The following is a 12,449-nucleotide window of genomic DNA, read 5'->3' as shown; positions in this document are numbered from 1 at the left end:
GGTCTGGGGATCTGTATTTTAAAGTCCTTCAGGTAATTCTGCTGGTTAGCCAAGTTCGGAAACATAAGACTGTATCATTTAGTGATTCTGAAACCAGAATGAAGGGGTTTGAACCCCAGGTTTGCCACTAACTAGCTGAGTAATCTTGGACTAGTTACCTAACCTCTCTGCCTCAGTTTCTTCATCTGAAAGAAGAGGATAAAATGGTACCCTCCTCCTGGGGTTCAGATGGGGATTCAGTGAATTAATCCATGTTAAAGGCTGCTTGCCATGGAGGTGCTAATTAATATTGTTACCACCAATGGTCCTTTCACGTCTTAGAGTGTGAGTTTCAGAAGTCCAGCCTCATTTTTTGGCATAGCCGGCATCCCTCTTGTTTGCCACAAAATGGAAATATAGAGGCACTTCCCATGGGCTGGTTGGGGGAAAAGTCTAATAAAAAATGATGGCCATGTGATAAAACGTGGTTCTTCTGACCTTGAAGTGAATTCCACCTCTTTCTCCTGCTCCCGTTTACCACGTGTCAGTGATGGCATCTGCAATGCAGAACCCGCATGTAAAGGTCAGAATGAATTGCTTCTCAGCAGCCCTTTGTCCCTCCCTGTCACAAAGACACAGAGCTTCACACTGTGGAGGAAGAAGCAAATCCGTAGTGTGCAGTGTCTGGAGAATGGAAACCAACCGTTTCTCCTGCACACAAAGAGGAGAGGAGCTGGGACGAAATGAGGCGGGATGTCCTATCTTATGAATTATTTTGGCTTCTCCTGTATAGCAGGTGGGACCAGCCTCAGAGCCTAATAAAGGCAATTTCCCAGAAGGTCTCAGCCTGTGGAGGCTGCAGACTTGGGGGAAATAGAGAAACCAAAGACCAACGACTCTGGAGAGAGGCAGCCTGGAGGGATGTGAAAGGCTTAGTCCTGAAGTCAGAAGGGCCCCCCACACCTCCAGGGGTCTGGGAGTCCATGACTTCCAAGTATTTTACTTAAATAATAATATCTGAAAGCCAGGACTCATAGATATAATTCTGTTTTAAGCACTTTGCATATAGTATCTCTTTATTCTTTTTTTTTTTTTAACTGTCACTTTAAAAAATTTGCTTTCTTTTTACTGGAGTATAGTCAGTTACAATGTGTCAATTTCTGGTGTATAGCATGTTTCTGTCATATATACATATATTTGTTTTCATATCCGTTTTCATTATAGGTTACTATAAGATATTGAATATAGTTCGCCATGCTATACAGTAGGAACTTGTTTGTCCATTTTATACATGATAGTTATATCTGCAAATCTCGAACTCCTAATTTATCCCTTCCCACCCCCTTTACCTCCTGGTAACCGTAAGTTTATTCTCTACGTCTGTGAGTGTCTCTCTTTATTCCTCACTACACTCCATGAGGTCGGTACTGTCGTTATCAGTCTCATTTTACAGATAAGGAAACTGAAGCTCTCAGAGGGTGAGGGACCTGCCCAGGGTCCAGTGACTAGTGAGTGGTAGAGCCAGGATTCACACCCAGGCAGTCTGGTCCGGGGCTGTGTTCTTACCCGGCCCCCTACCCCCTTCCTGATTTCAACCCTGTTCACCTGGAAAATCTAACTGAAGCAGACAACCCTTTTCTCCCAGAACCGCCTGCCCAGATCTGCATCCCCAGAGGCTGCCTGACCCCATGGCCTTGGCTCCACAGGGTCCTAGATACATGTGGACGTCTGCCCCCAGTTGGACCAGTCAGACTTCCCTTTCTAGGAATTTAGAATTTGGATTCAGAGCTGCTGCTTTCAGTCTGGGCTGGTCACATGGTTTTTGAAAACTGTTTATCGTATATGAAAAGTGTCCATCTTGACGAATTCTCACATGGCGAATATGTCTCTGTAACCAGAAGCCCAGAAGCCCTCCTGTGCTCCCTTGTAATCCCTACACCTCCAGCTCCTTCCATCAAGGTAACCACTACCCAGATCAACAGCTCCTTGCTTGCTGTTTTTTCATTGAACTGTTTATTTTTATTTTATTTTATTCTTTTTTTTTTTTTTTTGGTGGAAAGAGTACTTAACATGAGATCTACCTTCTTCATACACTTTAAAGTGTATAATGCAGTACTGTTGTGTAGACACAATGTTGTACAGATCTCTAGAGCTCATTCATCTGCTTAATTGAAACTGTATGCCCATTGATTTGTAACTCCCCACTTATCCCTCTCTCCAGCTTCCAGCACCCACCATTCCACTCTTTGCTTCTGTGAATTTGACTATTTTAGATCCCTTGTATGAATGGAATTATGCAGCATTTGTCTTTCTGTGTCTGGTTTATTTCACTTGACATAATGTCCTCAGAGTTCATCCACACTGTCCGCTGCAAAATGTCCTTCTTTTTAAAGCCTGAACAGTATTCCATTGTATGTAGAGGCCACATTGTCTTTATCCATTCATCTGTCGGTGGGCATTTAGATCGTTTCCTTACTGTTGTGAATAATGCCGAAGTGAACATACAAGTGCTAAAATCTCTGTAAGATCCTGATTTTCAGTTATTTTGGATAAATACCCAAGATTCTGGATAAATACTGAAATTTGATTATGCTGGATAAATACCCAATTATTTTGGATCAATATGGAAGCAGGGTAGTTGGATCATAAAGTTAGTTCTATTTTTCATTTTTTGAGGAACCTCCAAATGGGCTGAAGGACTTGAATAGGCATTTCGCTAAAGAAGCCATACAAGGGGCCAACAGGTATATGAAGAGACGCTCAGTGCTCATCAGAAAATGCAAATCAAACCCACAGTGAGACCTCACACCTGTCAGGCTGGCTATTACCAAAACAGACTCCTAAGACAACAAATGTTGGTGAGGACGTGGATCAGTGGGAACCCTTGCTCACTCTTTGTGGGAATGCAGACTGGTGCAGCCACTTTAGAAGAGTGCCTGCTGTTGAACTCTACGCAAATGAAATTATTCAGGAGATCCTCTCGTGTTTGACTGCTTTCCTGGATGTTCTGTTTGTGGCCACGTGACTTTGAAAGAATGCGTGATGTCCACTGATCAGGATGTCCAACTTCAAAGGCAGCTGCGGCCAGGCTGGGAAGTAAATGAGTCAAGTGTGTGATCGCAGGGAGTGTCCTTCTTGGCGCTATGTGCCTTATCTGACGGGGGCAGTCATTATTCAGCTCCATTAAAAAAAAAAAAATTCCTGATCTTTAAAGGACCCAGGTCGAGATTTCCCAATTCTTCAAGTGAAGTCTGAATCTCCCAAATTAAATGCTGACAGATCATTCGAGAATTACATGTGTGGTATATTTAAAACATTTTTGGACTGAGTTTATTCTGTGGACCACCAGTTAACAACCTCTATAGGTAGGTAGGACCTGTCAATGGAAGGTCCTCTCCCCTCAACCTCTCAGTGAAGGGAGAAGGGACAATGTAGATTCTGTCAAATCATTCTTCTTTGGGGCATATGGAGGGGACAACAGTCCAAGGCAGAGAGCTTCCAAAGTGTGCAGGGGACCCTTCTCCTTGGCCGTTTGGCTGGGACACACACGCTCTCTGACCCTGGCACAACCTTGGTTAGGTAGGCAGCTGCTGCAACGCCCCCTGCTGTGCTTAGCGTTCTGTGTCCTGTGGGACCTGCAGAGGGGTCTGGCAGCCAGTCGCTTCTCTTCAAGTCCTCAGAAGAGGGGATCATTCATCATTCCACGTGTTTCTCAAGTGCCCGCTGCTGCCAGTGAATGCACAAGACCTGCAAGGACTCAACTTGGCTTCCTGTGTCTGCTCGGTTACCCCTCCACCCCCATCAGACCTTGCCATTCTTAATTCTTTTAAATTTGGAGAACCAGGCCATGCTGCCCTCCCATCAATTCAAGTCTCACCTTTTCTGTATATTGAAAAACATTTAAAGAGCTTTTGGCCTTTACTTGGCACCTTTCCCTGATTTTCTGGGCTGAAATAGATTCTCCTATTTTTAAACAGTTCCTTCTGGTACTTTCAGTGGTAGTCTGGAGGTGCAGGCAGAATGAAATGTTCAGGCTTGGGTCCTATTTGTTGATCAAGGCTATGGACTCTGGAGTCTGCCTGCCTGGGTTCAGATCTTGGCTCTGCTCTTTACAAGCTGTGTGACTTTGTAAAAGTCATTTAACCTCTCTGTGCCCCAGTTTCTTCATTTTCAAGATGAGGATGAGAATATGCCTACTTTGTAGGGATGTTGTATTAAATAAGTTAGTTTATATGCAAAGGGCTTGAAACGGTGCCTTGCATGTCATATAAGTGTTTGCTTGACTCAGAATCTTTCACCTGTTTTTGCCTTCAAACTCATCCCTTAGGTCTTGGCTCTGCTCCTTTTTTAAAAAATATATTTTAATTGAAGTATAGTCAGCTTACAATATTGTGTCAATTTCTGATGTACAGCACAGTGCTTCAGTCATCAGTCATATATGAGCATACGTATATTCATTTTCATTTTCTTTTTCACCATAAGTTACTACAAGATGTTGAATATAGTTCCCTGTGCTCTACAGTATAAACTTGTTGTTTACCTATTTTATATATGTTAGTATCTGCAAAGCTTGAACTCCCAGTTTATCCCTTCCCATCCCCTCCCCTCCGGTAACCACGTTTGTTTTCTATGTCTATGAGTCTGTTTCTGTTTTGTAAATAAGTTCATTTGTCTTTTTTTTTTTTTAATATTTCACATATGAGTGATAGCATATGGTATTTTTCTTCCTCTTTCTCGCTTACTTCACTTAGAATGACATTCTCCAGGTCCATCCATGTTGCTGCAAATGACACTATTTTATTATTTTTTATGGCTGAGTAGTATTCCATTGTATAAATATACCACAGCTTCTTTATCCAGTCATCTGTTGATGGGCATTTAGGTTGTTTCCATGTCTTGGCTATTGTAAATAGTGCTGCTATAAACATTGGGGTGCATGGATCTTTTTGGATTAAGGTCCCCTCTGGATATATGCCCAGAAGTAGGATTGCTGGATCATATGGTAAGTCTATTTTCAGTCTTTGAGGAATCTCCATATTGTTTTCCATAATGGCTGCACCAAACTACATTCCCACTGGCTCTGCTCCTTAATTCTGCATCTCAGCCCTTCCTTGGGCAACTTTGTCTCTTTGAGCCTCTTTACGTAAACCCTTAACTGTGAATCTCCAAAATTCACCTGAGCACTGATCAATTCTTCGGGCCTTCTTCTGTGTTCCCGGACTTTCCCCACCCTCATATTCTCTCCATTGCCAACTGCTTTTGTTAATAATGATAACATTTACAAGCATATCGTGGAGACACGGCCGGTTGGGTTCCAGACCACAGCAATCATCGAATATTAGACACATTTTTTGATTTCCCACTGAATATAAAAGTTATGTTTGCACTTGACTGTAGTTTGCTAAGTAGGCAATAGCATTATGTCTAAAAAGGCCATGTACATCCCTTCGTTTAAAAATACTTTACTGCGGAAAAATGCTACCTATCATGTGAACCTTCAATGAGTCACAATCTTTTTGCTGGTGGAGGATTTGAAAGATTGCGGGAATTACCAAATGTGACACAGAGACAGGAAGTGAGAAGATGTTGAAAAAATGGCACTCGTAGACTTACTGGATGCAGGGTTGCCACAAACCTTGAATTTCTAAGAAGCTCAGTCTCTTCAAAGTGCAAACGACGTGTGCCTGTGTTAGCGCCTCTCAGATGCCAGGTTCTGTTCTAAGCGCTCTGCGGACACTGATTCATTGAGTCCTCACCCCATGAAAAGATGCTTCTTTTACACCCACTTTACACCCATTTTATAGAGGAGGAAACAGGCAGAGAAGTCATCTGACTTGTCAGGTCACATGATGAGTAAGCAGATTTGAACTAGGGTTTGTATCATTATTATTATTTTTGGTGGGGGGAGGTAATTATGTTTTATTATTTATTTTTAGAGGAGGTGCTGGGGAATGAACTGAACTAGGATTTGAACTTGGCCTTTCCCTACCACAATATTCTGCCACCCACTTCTCCCCGAGCCCACAGACCCTGGACCAGTAGCCTCTTGTCCTGGTTCCCTGGTTCCTCTCTGTCTCATCAGCCTGTCGTTTCCCTCTTGCTGTGGAGTCATCTTTCCAAAACCAGATGTGATCTTGTCATTGTCCTTGAGGAAAACACGGCAGTGGCTTCCCGCTGTTTTTGAGACAATGTTGATTCTCTGATGTAGCTGATAAGCAGGGCCACCCTGCACCCTCCTCTGTCAACCCACAAACAGACCCGGTTATTCTGCTGCTCTGTAGCCCCGAAGGACTCGTGCCCCGTGCCATTCCCGCTATTCTCGCGAGAGTCCCCTTTGGAAGATAAGTGATCTGGTCGCCCTACTCGTGAGGCCCCGCATGCTATGGCCCCATTCGTCCCTCCAGCCTCTTCCTGACCCCTCCCTGCTCACCCCCTGAGCTTCCTTCTTTCAGTCTCTTGTCCTCCCCAGAAGCTCTGCCACCACTGGGCATTTGCACTTGCTCTTCCTTCTGCCAGCTACTCCTGTCTCTTTTGCCCCTTGAGTTCAGTGAGTCTCAGTCTGGGTTGCTTATCTGAATCATTTGTGGAGCTTTATACTAGAATCCTGGTGCCTGGGCCCATGGCAGACAAATGAAGTCAGATCTCTATTGATTTAAAGGCTCCCAGCTGAGTTTACTGTGCATTGAGATTTAAGAACCCTGGTTGACTTACTCATCCTCTAGGCCACAGCTCACCTCCTCAGGGAAGCCCTCCCTGATGTCCCTGACCAGGTCAAAGCCTCACATACCTCTTCTTGCTGTCACACATCACAGAGGTCACTTGACATTTATTTACATGGTGCCAAAGAGCCTAGATTCTGGGTCCAAGTTACTAGCTAAGTGACCTTGACCAAGTTGCTTAACTTCTCTGTGCCTCGGTTTTCTCCCCTGTAGAATGGGGATAATAAACCTATTGCATGTAATCAGTGAAGGTCAAATGAGTGAACTCTGTGTAAAGCTCTTAGAACAGTGCCTGTGTATATTAGTTGTTACTATAATAATAATACCTATTATTATTAGCCTGCATTGGAATCTAAAAGTCCCTGAAGGTGATGGGGTCAGTGTCCCCACCTTGGATGGAGCATGGCACATAAGTGCTCTTCCGTTTGTTTGCTGAGCAGAGTGGTGTCCCAGGGATGTTCTTGGTGACGGGGTGACAGGTCAGCATGCACAGGACTCGTCTTCCTCAGTCGGGGTCCTTGTCTCTGTGGACCTAATGGTTTAGGATCCTTGTTTCTAGTGCTCAGAGTTAGGGTCATTAGGATTGGAACCTGCGTGGGCTTGTGGCATCCAGGGTCCCAGGTGCTGCTGGCGGCCTGGCCGGCACTCCCTTCAGCAGTGCCCTGCATGTCCTTGTACATCAGGGCGCTCTCTGCTCTTCTGAGAGGCAGGCTTGGGTGTGCAGAGGGCTTCTGTGGCAGAGGGAGCTGTCAGGAAGCTGGACACGGTGCTCTGTGTCCAGAAATCAAGCTGACAGCGTCTCTGCAAGTTGAGTCACCCCCGTGACCTGGTCCTGCGTCTGGGCGACTCACACACAGCAGGAAGAGAGGGGTGCTCCTCCCTCTGTTGGCTGATGGCCCTGTTGGGGGAGGAGGGGTGGCGAGGGGAGAGGATGGGTGTGCATGTTTTGTGGCTGATGGAGGATTTATTTATAATGCAAGGGTGTCATCTGTTGCAGTGTGTCTGCTCCCTGAAAAGCTACGGTACACTCTGAGCAGTGAGTTCTCAGGGTGGCGTCCACAGGAAGAGGCGGGGCAGTGCCCTGTAAGCAGCCTAGGGGGATGACAGAAGGTGTCAGAACTCAAAGGGCCCCTGGGGAATACCCAGCTTAACCCTTTTGTTTTCTGAAGGGGGAACTGAGATCAGAGCATGGAGATGACCTGCCCAAGGACATTGATGGAGTTTTTATTTTAAGCTAATATTAGTTAAGTGCATACTCCCTGCCAGTCACTGTGCTCAGCGCGATATAATCACAATTTCACGAACCCTCACAAACCTAGAAAGCAGAAGCATTTATTTAAGCGTTCTATTCCACACACACTTACAGAGTGTTTGCTGAGTGCCAGGCACCGTGCTCAGATCTTTACAAAGATTAACTCGTTAAATTCACATAATCCTGTGAGGGTTTAGTGCTGTTATTACTGTTCCCACTTTAACAATAAGGAGATGGAAACACAAAGAGGTTAGGAGACCTGCCCAACGTTGCACAGGAAGTTGTTGAGTTTGGGATTCAGCCTCGGCAACCTGGTCTTACAGTGCTGACTAACCTGCTGTAGCTTCTCCCCATTTTACAGGTGAGAAAATCAAGGCTCATATAGCTTCGGGAACTTGCTCAAGGCTGCATGGCTGCGAAGTAACAGAGCTGGCACTGAATTTGGACCATCTGCCTTTAGAGTCTGACTCGGGAGCTCTCTGCTCAGTTTCCCTCAGCAGGGCTGGGGTTCCACAGCTGAGGGGTTCGAGCCGAGGACAGAGAATGGGGGCCGAGGCAGAGCTTGGAGCCAGGCAGTGGGGTGGCGTCGGCTGGGTCTACCTCGGTTGAAGCAGGATGCTATGCAGCTGAATATAGTTTTCCCCCGGGGGCACAGAGCCCCAGCCAGGTGCCCGCGAGGTCCAGGGTACGCCCTTCATCCTTCGGATCTTAGCTCAAGCTTCACTTCCTCAGGGAAGCCTCCCAGACCTCTCTGACAGTGGAATCCCTCACTGCAAACTCCAGGCACTGCGAGCTGTTCCCCCACAGCAGTCACAAGTGTACGTTTTTTTTTTTGCTTTTTTTTACTGTCTCCTCCCAGCTAGGCTGGGAGCCCAAGAGGGCAGACCTCATGTCTGATGTCGCTCTTCCAGCACCAGACACCTGCAAGGCACTCAACAATATTTGCTGAATAAGCAGATAAATCAATGAATTGCTGATTGCCTTTATGGAGGGAACTGGTGCCAGAAATCAAAGCTAAAGTTCAAGAGGTGGGGACAGAAATGGGGTTTATTAGGAAAAGTTACAACTGGGAAGACATGGGGATGCCCTATTACTAGTGATGTTAGCTGGTATTTATTGAGTGGCTCCTTTGTGTTGGCAACTGTTAAAGGCTTTAAGGAATTCACTCCGTATAACAATCCTAGGAAATAAATATCATTATTGTCCCTAATTTACAGACAAGGAAACAAGTGCGGAGAGTTTAAGCAGCATGGCCAAGAGACACAGCTAGTGAGTGGTGGAGCCACTTTGATCCAGGCAGCCCGACTTGGAGCCTCACCTGTTAGACACCTGACTAACCCTCTTCTTCGTGGTGAGCTGCACCCTGTCCCGGGGTTGAGGGTCGCCTGACCAGGTCCAGGCGGCACCTGCAGGAAGAGATGTGGCTTCTCATCCCCTGCCAACTCAGGCACCAAATCAGAGCTGAACCTGCAGGTCCAATGCCTGATGCCTTGAAGTCACTTAGAGTTGGGGCTGCCTTGTCCACGCTGGCAGCCTTCCAGGAGAAGGAAGACAGGTGCTGCCTGCCTGGGGGTGGGTCTGCACGTCTTCCCGAGGCTCAGAGAAGGGACGCACTGCTGTTCCATGTGGTCTCCCTCGGTCATCCTCCCTCAGGCGGTTGGTTATTCTCACTGGAGTTGCGATCTGGCAGGAGTTACAACCTCAGGTGCCTGCAGGGACCAGCCAGTCGCAAGTGGGCTGGATGGGGACAGTTAGGACTTGCAGAGTGTACCCACCACCCGAAGTGGGTGGCCAGGGTCAGCTCTAGCCCAGGGCTGACGTCAGGAGAGCTGGCTCAGTGTCACAGTTCCAAACTCGTCAGTGTTCTATATCAATCTGAGGGATACACCGCCCCCTGAAAGTCGGGGCTCCCCACTGCTTGTGAGTCTCACCCGGAGGCCTGGAAATAAATACTTCTCTGCAGGAGATTTGCATGTATGCCCTGGAGGATGGCATAACCAGGCTACAAACCGCTGGCTGAGCTAATGAATTGAGATCACTGGTTGAAATAACATACAAATCCTGGAAAGGAGAAGACTAGCTTAACTTGAGACTGGCAACTAAGAAGAGTTTAGAGGGGAAAAAAAACTTTTCTGGAAGCACATAAAGGAAGGTTCAAATTACATGTAAATTCCTTCTCCCTCTCTCTCCCACTCCTTCTCTCTCTCTCATTCTCCTTCTTGCTCCCCTACCTACATCACCTCCACCCCCATCCCATCAGTCAGCGTCAGCCCCCAGCATGGCACAGTTCCTTGTTTTGAATTCTGATTGGCCCAGGTCTTCCTTCTTCAGTTGCATGTCACTGGCCAGACCTTGGTCCATTCGCACTGGCTGGAAGCATGAGGTCAGATGCTCTGTGGCTTACTGAGCTGTTGCTGTAGATGGGAGTTTTTCTAGAAGGGACGATAAGTAGGGTTGACAGAGATGGGCATTTCCAGTACAAGCTGGAAGAATACGTGGGTGAGAACAACCAAGAAAATTTTGAAAGCAGATGCTAACGCGGTGGTCAGGGTGGGGGGGTATACAGTGCGTGTTTTTAGGTACTAAGACGTTCTAAACCTATGATACATTAAAACAGTATGTGCTGAGGCAGGAATAGAGAGACCACTGGAGCAGAAGAGGAAACTGAAAAATGGACAAAGGATACAAGAGAAATGAGGGCATGATAAAAGAGGCATTTCACATCAGCATGAGAAGATACATTCCATACATTTGTGATGACAACTTGCTAAACATGAAGAAAAATAAAGGGCTTTCTTCAGGAAGCTCCTGTTAAAGTGAATTCCAAGGGAAATAATGATTTCAACGTAGAATGTGAGACTGTAAGAGGATGAAGAAAATACTGGGAAGGACTTTCTAAATATATCAACAAAGACCATAAAGGAAAAGGGAGAAATTGCACTTTATTTAAACACACACACACACACACACACACACACACACACACACACACACACACACACACTTGCAGTGTTATATGTTGAAAGAAAAAAACATCATCAAAATTAAAATGCAGGCGTGGGGAGGGTATAGCTCAGTGGTGGAGTGGATGCCTAGCATGCACAAGGTCATGGGTATAATCCTCATAACATCTGTTAAATAAAAACAAATAACAATAATAAATAAATAAATAAACCTAATTACCCCCCCCCAAAATAAAAACAAAAACAAAAAAATTAAAATGCAAATGAAAAACTGGGAAAATGTAAACATCATAGTGGAGTGGTTAATATTCTTAATAATTATAAAGAAAACTTGTTACAAATTATTTAGAAAGAAATGGACTTCAATTTAAACATGGATAAAAGATATGGACAGAAAATGAATGGTAAAAGTGAACATTTTATTTATTTCCACCAGTGACTTTGAGGCAGTTTTCCTACAATAACTCATTGAACTCTCCCATCAGCTTAGCAATTAGACATTATTATTAGCCCATTTTTAGATGAAGAAATGAAAAACTTAAAGGGTTAAATACTTTGCCCCAGAGTCCGAAAGCTAATATCTGTGAGAGCTGGTCATTAAGTTTGAACGTGGCTATTAATTAACCCTTAATGTTGACACTGACTCTGCTGCAAATCATAACCCAGCAAATCATATTTAAAATCCTACCAGAGTTGACACAAAAGAAGCTTGTCCTTAAATGGAACAATTACTTATTTGCTCAGGGGGGCGGGAGTGTGGTAGCAGTGGACATAGTGTATCAGACCGTCCCCAGGCCCACGAACATTTACACAGCGTTACAGTTCTATGCACTCTATTCTCCAGGAACAAAATGAAAGATCTTCACCAAATTACAGTGTCCGCCTTATAACTGCAGCGTGTGTGTAATTACAGCTTCTAACATTCTGCTCATTTCAGGTTCACAAAAATCTCAGTCCACACAGTCCTAGTGAAGGCTTCCCTGCCTCTTTGTCTTGGGAATTTTTGGCGTTCTCTTTGCAGTTTGGAGCATAGTGGTTCTGTTGTGTTACCTGGCATGGTGGCAGGTGCTATGAGATTTTCAGGTACCCAGATCGACACTAAAATATTCTACTTTCATCCAAAGTCTACAAAGGTGTATATGGAGAAGTCGTACTCCCCATCCACTTTTTCTCCTCCTGCCTTTATAGAGAAACACTTTTATTAGCTTCCTTTACTTTGTCTCCTTCTGGCATTTGTTTATGTAGGTACGAGTAATTTAGAACAGTCTTTCTTACCCCGCCTCACTTTCTTGCCCAAAAGGTAGTAGGCACCATATGCTCTTCTGTACCTTGGGTTTTGCTTTTTCTTTTTTGTTTTCACTTAAAAATATACTCTTAAGATTTTTCCATAGTGGTGCAGAGAACTCTTGGTCTCTATACCTGAGTAGTAGTCCGTTGTGTAGCTGCACTATGATTTATTTAAGCATCTCCTGCCCTATGACACGTGGCTCATTTAAAATCTTTTGTTATTATAAATAATGCTGCAGTGAACAACCA

The 12,449-nt window shown here is 45.0% G+C and overlaps 1 protein-coding gene across 2 annotated transcripts in view; it reads left to right on the top strand.

Annotated features, from left to right (window-relative positions):
* PRKCB (protein kinase C beta) overlaps positions 1-12,449 on the top strand; it is a 297,800-nt gene that overhangs the window by 140,166 nt on the left and 145,185 nt on the right. The window lies entirely within an intron of this gene.

Source organism: Camelus ferus, chromosome 18 (genome assembly GCF_009834535.1).
Source record: "Camelus ferus isolate YT-003-E chromosome 18, BCGSAC_Cfer_1.0, whole genome shotgun sequence".
NCBI classification, from domain to species: Eukaryota; Metazoa; Chordata; class Mammalia; order Artiodactyla; family Camelidae; genus Camelus; species Camelus ferus.
The sequence above is the reverse complement of the archived record's forward strand: the minus strand, read 5'-3'. Positions and strand labels throughout refer to the sequence as shown.